Here is a 7531-nt window from a genome sequence, read left to right on the forward strand (position 1 = left end):
CCCTATTCTACTACCCTTTTTATAATAAATTCTGGGTAACATGAAACATTTATTGAATTGAAAAGAAATATGATTGGTCCATCTTGCGAAAATTTATATATGGTCAAGTTTTCACACTGTCTTGGGTTCTCAGAGAATTTGTCTGGTCACGTCCTTAGTTTATGTCATACTCATGCAACAATGTTGATTCTTGATCATAGGTGACTATTGTTTTCTCCGTGTAATTTTTACTGACTGAAATCTGGCAGTCCTCCATGTTCCTATCCTTGATCAGGAACACTGTGCTCTGAATTGAGGATGCCTGGAGATCTTTGGAGCCATCCGAGTCTGCGCAGAAGACATCGCGCTCACAAGACGGTGGCCACTTCCGAACTTCATTTTGAATGTCATGGCTTGGTAGGTCCAAATGCCAACTTAAGCAAAACAAACACAAACAAATAATTAATATACTGAAATGAAGATTCTAATCTTAAACCCACACTAATCCCTTTATATATTTGTATTTTCCTAGCTTATAGCGACATTTAAAGCAATAATACTCACCATTCGGCCCTAGCAGGAACGCAAACGTCACCAAAGCAACATAAATCATGCACTTTTCTATCACAACACCTTCTATTGTTAATAAGCGTACCGCAAGTAGTTATTAGAATTATTCTGCCATGCAAATAGCAATGAGTCCCGCGTGTAATTTGTGTTTACCAAAAATGCGCGTTGTTGGTTAATATTTCACAGCACACAATTAATTTGAATTAATATATAAATTGATTACGTCATTAGTATTTTCATGCAAAATAAAGAAGGTATACAAAAGTTTGCTTTACCTGCTCCATCACTTTTATCTTTGATAAAAACACAATATCCCACTACAATCGTTTTTTATTATGCAGAAGAATTTTTGAATTAAGAATTTGGAGTGCTGGATCATCTTGTTATTGTGCTATTAGTGGGATATGGTATCCTAGGAGGTTTAAGGGCATTGAGCCTCATTTCCTTTGCACCATAGAAGCTTTAACTACATTTGACCTAATATAGCGATAAGTGAAGTCAAATTTGCCTCATACCCTTTTGCACTGTGTTTTTCATAAAAATAACAATATCCCATTCGCCCTGTGAATTGTCCTTTTTTATGTACGAGGCTGATCTTGAACTTTTACTTTCCCTTGCAGAGCTTGCCTTCTCCCATTTTGGTGACCCAACCCTCCCTCACCCTACTACCCCCTAATACCTTGTGTGACCCAATGATGCACCTAGCCCTCCCACCCACACGAAAGCTAAATCCATCCATTGCTTCCTTTAGGTTGGTACGGTCATTCTGCACCTATGGTGGCCCAGGAATCAACTCTAATTCTTTGAGCTTTGTCTCTGAATAAGAAGTCTTTCTGATAACTGATAAAATATGGAACCAGCCTGCCCAGAGAACATTAAGCTTGGCAGATTTAACTAATTGAACTTTTATCCTCAAAGTTTCAATCAATTGTTTAATCTCCCAGCACCATCGCAAAGTTTTATATGAAAGATCGACAATGATTCCCAAAAAAAAATCCAATTCCACTTTGATGGTTCCTCACAGAATTGCCTTCCCGAGGACTCTTTCCCACATTCTGAAGTCTTGAAAAGAGACCAGCATTGTCCACGGTTTTGATCCCTCTTTAGGTGTGCAGCCAGTGGTTTGAATGGGAATCTAGAAGTGCAGGTACTTACTACTTAGAGTACCTCTTTGCTCCTAAGAAGTGCCGATACTTCACTATTAAATGCATAGCTGCAGTGCTGAGAAGTGCCAGTACTCTCCCTCTCAAATCAAAGAAGTGCTGGTACTGAGTACTGGACAGTACTGGCCCATTGAAAGCACTGGCTCCAGCTATTGAAAGATCCAAATTCTGCTCTGCTAAGTTTTACTGGCCATCTCTATCTGCACAGCCTTTACTTCCTGTACTTCAGCTAGGAGTTGCCTGAGTAGAGAAAACCACATTGTATTTGACATGTTTGGTCACTCTGTCTGCTCACTTCATTCCTGCTGTTTATCCACAATTTCTTGAGCTCGACTGGGAGAGGTGTGGCGCAGCGACCTGGGCGGCTGACTCTGGACCGTAGGACTCACGGTTCAGGCGCTGGCGGTAGCACAGCTCAACAACACCATGTAACTCTGGCCAATAGCTCACTTAATCTCCCTGATGGCCCCCAGTGCCTTGAGACCCTTAGGGGTGAGTAGTTTGCGCTTTAAAAATACTGGATTGAGAATTTAGATTTAGACTGGCACCTGGATCGGTATCCGTACTTTTCATATTAGTATGCTTGGTTACTAGTGAAATGGGTTTGGCAATAAGACCGCTGGTCTTACTGTCCCTGTCAGCAAGCATCACTTTACATACTATCTTGGACTGTGGTCTGCTTGATTCGGATGATTTGCATGAGCAGGGTAATTCAGCTTCTCGTGGCGGATTTGGCCTTCACACTTTCCTCGTATCTCTTGTGCTCCATGAGGGTCTGTGACCCAAATGGCCCCTCCTTATTGAAAATGTGGGTATTGTGGCACACAAGCATGTATGGCGGCTCCATTGCTGTCAATTGAAAGGGATATTATATTGTTTACTTTTAAGGTGCCAACTACTCCAATTGTTGCAGTAACGTGACTATATAATTACTCTTGCTTCCTTCCATCTTTTATTCGGCCACTGTTTGCAATCTAGCTGCTACACTGAAATATTCAGCTTTAACTGAGTTTGATGTCTTGCTTTGTGCCTCAGTAGGAAATATGATCTCACCTCCAGCACGTGACGTTGGTTGCATTGTATTCTGAATCAAATTTAACCATTAAGGAACGGAGAGAAGAGCTAAGCTCTGTAGTTTTGCAGTTTAAGAAGAGATCTTAAGTATTGCGCTCTCTTAAAATATCTTCTCCTTTTTATGCTATCTAACTGTTTCTTCCTGAGGGCACTAGATGCAGCCTCATCCACACATCCCACATAGAGTTAGAAGGAGGCAGTAATTGCAGACTCTTAAAATCTAACTGAGATTTCCATGACCATGCTTGCATGACTCAGCCACTTAGTGTTTGGCCCCAGTGTGGCGGTGACAAAGCAGTTAAACCCTGGATCTGTGCCCTGCACACACTGTGCTAGCCTCACTCAATTAGGTACTCAACAAAACAGCGGGTCGTCAGTGCTCCAAGTGCTGGGCCGCCATGAATGGTTCAGGCAGTATGCCTATCAGGAAAGTCTGCCATCATTCCCCAGTGCTGGATATGACTTTCAGGTCTAAGAGCTCAAATACTTGTTTTAAAGATGGATAGATTTGTCATCTAGCCAGAAATGTAAACCATTAGCATTGTGAATATGGCTGCATGTTAGGAAGAGTTGTTATAGTAGGGATAAAAAAAATTACATGAACTTCTCAACTGTACCTCATGGTCGATAGGGGATTTTGGCATTTGTTTTGTGAAAGTTTTTTGGAGAGTGTTATGGCCAGAGTTACTTCACTGGTGGAGAAGGATGTGAACGATGTTGATTTGACTTATGTGAATTATGACTAAGCCTCCACCCCTGTTCTTATGAGTGAGCATGCAATTGTTTGGGGCTTTGTCTATAAGTGAGCTGAGGGCGCCGGCTCTTATTATGAGTGACGGTATTCCACCCAGAGCAGTAACTTTGGGTGGAATTCCAAAACTCACCATTCTAAGTGGTGAAGTGTCTACGAGTCCAGAATTACCAGGTCTGCAAATATCAGACTCGGTTATTTTGAGTCTGCAAACTTCAGACCTGATAATTCCAGGACCAAAGATGCCGGGACTGGTTTCACTGGATGCTGATGTGCATCTAGTGAAATTGGTGGAGGGAGAGTGGCAGGAACTGCCAACAGGAAGAGCCTGCCCCTTGCTTGGCCCTGGCAGCACCATGGGCAGAGCATACATTATCCATGTAAGGCCCAAGACCTCCTCCTACCCTCACCTGAGCAAAAGCAGGGCATCTCCAGAAACCAGCATAGTCCAGAACTGTAGAACTGTAGACAACACCCCATCCATCCCTCACCCCACCCAAATAATATCAAGGTGGAGAGACTATGGTACCTCACACCTGCCCTGACCCCCTGCCTCCTTTCTCTTTTCGTATACGGATTAAATACAGCCTAAGGCCGAGATCAGTGCTTGGGCTATATGCAACGTTTACCCCTTTCCTCTGAACAGAATACATGCTGGTGAGTGCAATAAATGCTCCTCTACCATATTCCGTCTCTGCTCCGACACCCATCCCTCCCACCACAACTTTCATGTCCCAACCGACCTTTTGGCTGACGCTGTCCACCTGTTCTGAGTCAATGTGGAATTTCAGTGGATTTAGCCTCGAAACTGGGGTGAAACCAGTGAAACAATGAAGGGTGTTCCCACGTCTGGCTAAGCAATCCCCATTCCAGTTACTAAAATTAACTAAATTCTGATCTTCTGTTTACCTGGTATTCCAACACTAAATTCCAGGAAGCTTGTAATGAGGGCTTTAGTAGTCAGGTCTCAGTGATGAATAAATGTCTTCGAATAAAAAATCGGTTATGATGAATGTTCTGGATGTAGACGCAAAAGACAACTTTCGTGAAATTACCCACAAAATTAGCTGAAGGAGATGCTGGGGATTGCTAACCTCAGCAACGCTGAGTTTGGAGGTAGGGGCAGAAGTAGCCCCTTGTATCTCTCTGATGCTCTTGTAGCTCGGGTGATCTGCTCTTCAGCCTAATTAATTCAGCCAGTCTAAAGACTGACATTTTAAAAGTATGACTTAAACTTTTGCTAGTTTAAGTACCTGAATTGTTAGAATTTTTATCATTCACTGCTGTTTACCATTCTTAATCCTTCAGATTTCAATTAAGATTGTTAAACAGACAAATTATGGTCCATCATCTGGTACAAAGGTCATGTGATGTCATGTTTTCTGCTGTCATTCAGATGGTTAATGTACGTGCTATGTCACCCCCATGATTTTTGATTGCAGGTATTGTGAGATTGTACGGTAACAAGCTTTTTTCTGAATTTGAATAAATAATATTGGGTGATTTGCGGCACTTGGCCAGTCTTTATTATAGCCCCTTTTGCAATTTTGAAGCCCAGGGTGATCCTATTACATTTGATCCCTCCATTTGGGCCCTAGCTGCAGATTATCAATTTCTGCTGCTATAATAGAGTCCATGTGTACTTGAGACAATTATTAGTGGTGGATAACTTTTTTCCAGTTGAATTATTTTCCCATTTCGCATATATTCTTGGTTACTTATCTGTTTCTCCAGAACAACTACATTAATGAGTCTCACATTTCCTGTCTCATCCTCTTATAGGACGGTAGGTACATTTAACTTATATGGCAACCCTCTATGCTCCCCTGGTTTTTGAGGGATAAATGAAATCTTTTCAGTGGCATTTGGGTTTTTAAATACAGGTTGTAGTATTCTCGTTAACACATCCTAACAATGGTATTGATGGCAGAGTTCAAAAAGATAAACTTAGCCCTGAAGTATAAGGTTTAGACCTGAAGTCTAAGTTTAGACCTGAAGTCTAAGGGACCAATTCACAAAGGTAAACATAGACCTGAAGTTAAAGTTTACCTTTGAGAATTTGAGCCAAAGCGTCATGCGCACTCTGCATGTTCTCCACCCAGCCTGGGTGGAGAACATGCACAGGCTGCCAGCCCCTGTTTGAGCTCTGAACCACGGCGCTCAGACCAATCACAACACGGATGAGGCAGCGTTGTGATTGGCCAGGGAATTCTGGGAGGCTGTGTGCTTCCTGCCAGGAGGACGGAGAAAAAAAGAGGCGGTGGTCGGCGGCCGTCAGTAAAGAGGTAAGTGCTTTTTATTTTTTAATTATTCCCCCCTTCCCTCGTTCCCCCTCTACCCCTCCCCCGCCTCACCACCCCTGGTCGGTAGCAGCCGCTACTGGATGACCCCTTGGGATCAAGAGACAATTCTTATGAGGAAGCGAGAAACTTTTTGGAGCGAAACGGAATCTTTCTGTAGCGATTAATGAATTTCAGACTTTGATCAAGTTGGAAGATGCCTATACGATTTCTGAGATGTTTAGTGCACATCCATGACGTGGGTGATCAAATACTGGAAGCAGACAAGCATCTCTAAGTAGCTCTTGACACTTTCACTTCCTCAGAATTTTTTTTTATAAATACAGCGAAACAAATCAGTTTCTTTTTTAGATATAATGCAAATAACAGTAAAGTCCTCTTAGTCCTTTTACAAGAACTGCCAGGAACGAATTCCAACGGGTTGTTAATGACGCAGTTCCTTAACCTACCTGTCCTTTTACATGCACACTGACTCGGATTCTCTTCTGACGCAGCTAAATCCGTATTGCAAAAGAAAAACAGAAAGAGAAGAAAGAAATTAATTCGGTACCACCAGAATGTCTCACATCATATTTGTCAAGATTTCCGGGAATTAATCCTGTCAGCTTTCATACGTCCCTCATCCCTGCGGACACTTCAATTAGGGTTATATTTTTGTGTTTAATAAATCACTTCTAGTTGGCTGGAAATCATTTTTAAACACTTATCGTCGTGATCGGTAACTTCTGTGGCTCTTTAATGGACTTCACCTCATTATGCAACCAGGCATTAAAAGCTGAGGGCCCGGTGAAATGATATCTATGTAAAGTGATCCTTCAGAGCTTTATGTAAGCTCACCATCCGCATCCTTAATTTTACTCATTCGTCTTAATTTTTTGTAATAATTTTTTGTAAAGAGGGTATAATGTCAGGCATGCTTTCCCAGCTACTGACAGATCCAATCTAGCAGATAATTACCATAAGGAAATTGATGCTTTAGTGTGCCGGGGAGAATTTAATTTACTCAGACATCCAACAGCACAATGCATTTCAAACCATATGAGGATTTAAGTTTTTGAGAAATTAAATTCTACTATTTAACATGATTACTTATGTTGAACATCATTACCTGGCTTTTTCTTTTGCTGTTGCTATAATTAGGCTGAGGGTACTGGACCTGAAATCCAAAGTCCTCTCTAAATAATGAGGGTTGAGGATTCTTGCCATTTCGAATAAAGGCACTGCTCCTTTTCTCTGTTGCTTTCCTTAAGCCTCAGTTCGAGGCTCTTCAGAAAAACCACGTGGTCTCAGCAATAGTTTCAGTGGCGTTTCAATCTGAATTTGGCCATTACAGTTCATGGAGAATGAAAGATTCTATCATGAGGTGGCAACTGTTGGGGAACAAGCATTGGCAAAGCCAATATGTTTGACATTATAATGGTAAAGCGCACCATCACAGGGATGCACAAATGCACATTTGTGCATGTCTGCGCTTGTATACATTGGCATATTAATGTCAGACCTGGTGAAGTGCACTTTGAATGTTCGTTTTGCATTGAAATAAAAAGAGGGCTATATTGACGACCTCCCGTTCATTATAGTCCTGTTTTTGTGTACATATGGAAAAAATACTGGATGGCAAGGAAGCCTTCATTGTTGACCTGCATTTGTTTCTATGACATAAAAATAGAAGCAAAATATTTATCAAAGCTTTC

The sequence above is a fragment of the Triturus cristatus genome, chromosome 5_2 (assembly GCF_964204655.1).
Source record: "Triturus cristatus chromosome 5_2, aTriCri1.1, whole genome shotgun sequence".
In the NCBI taxonomy this organism is placed as follows: Eukaryota; Metazoa; Chordata; class Amphibia; order Caudata; family Salamandridae; genus Triturus; species Triturus cristatus.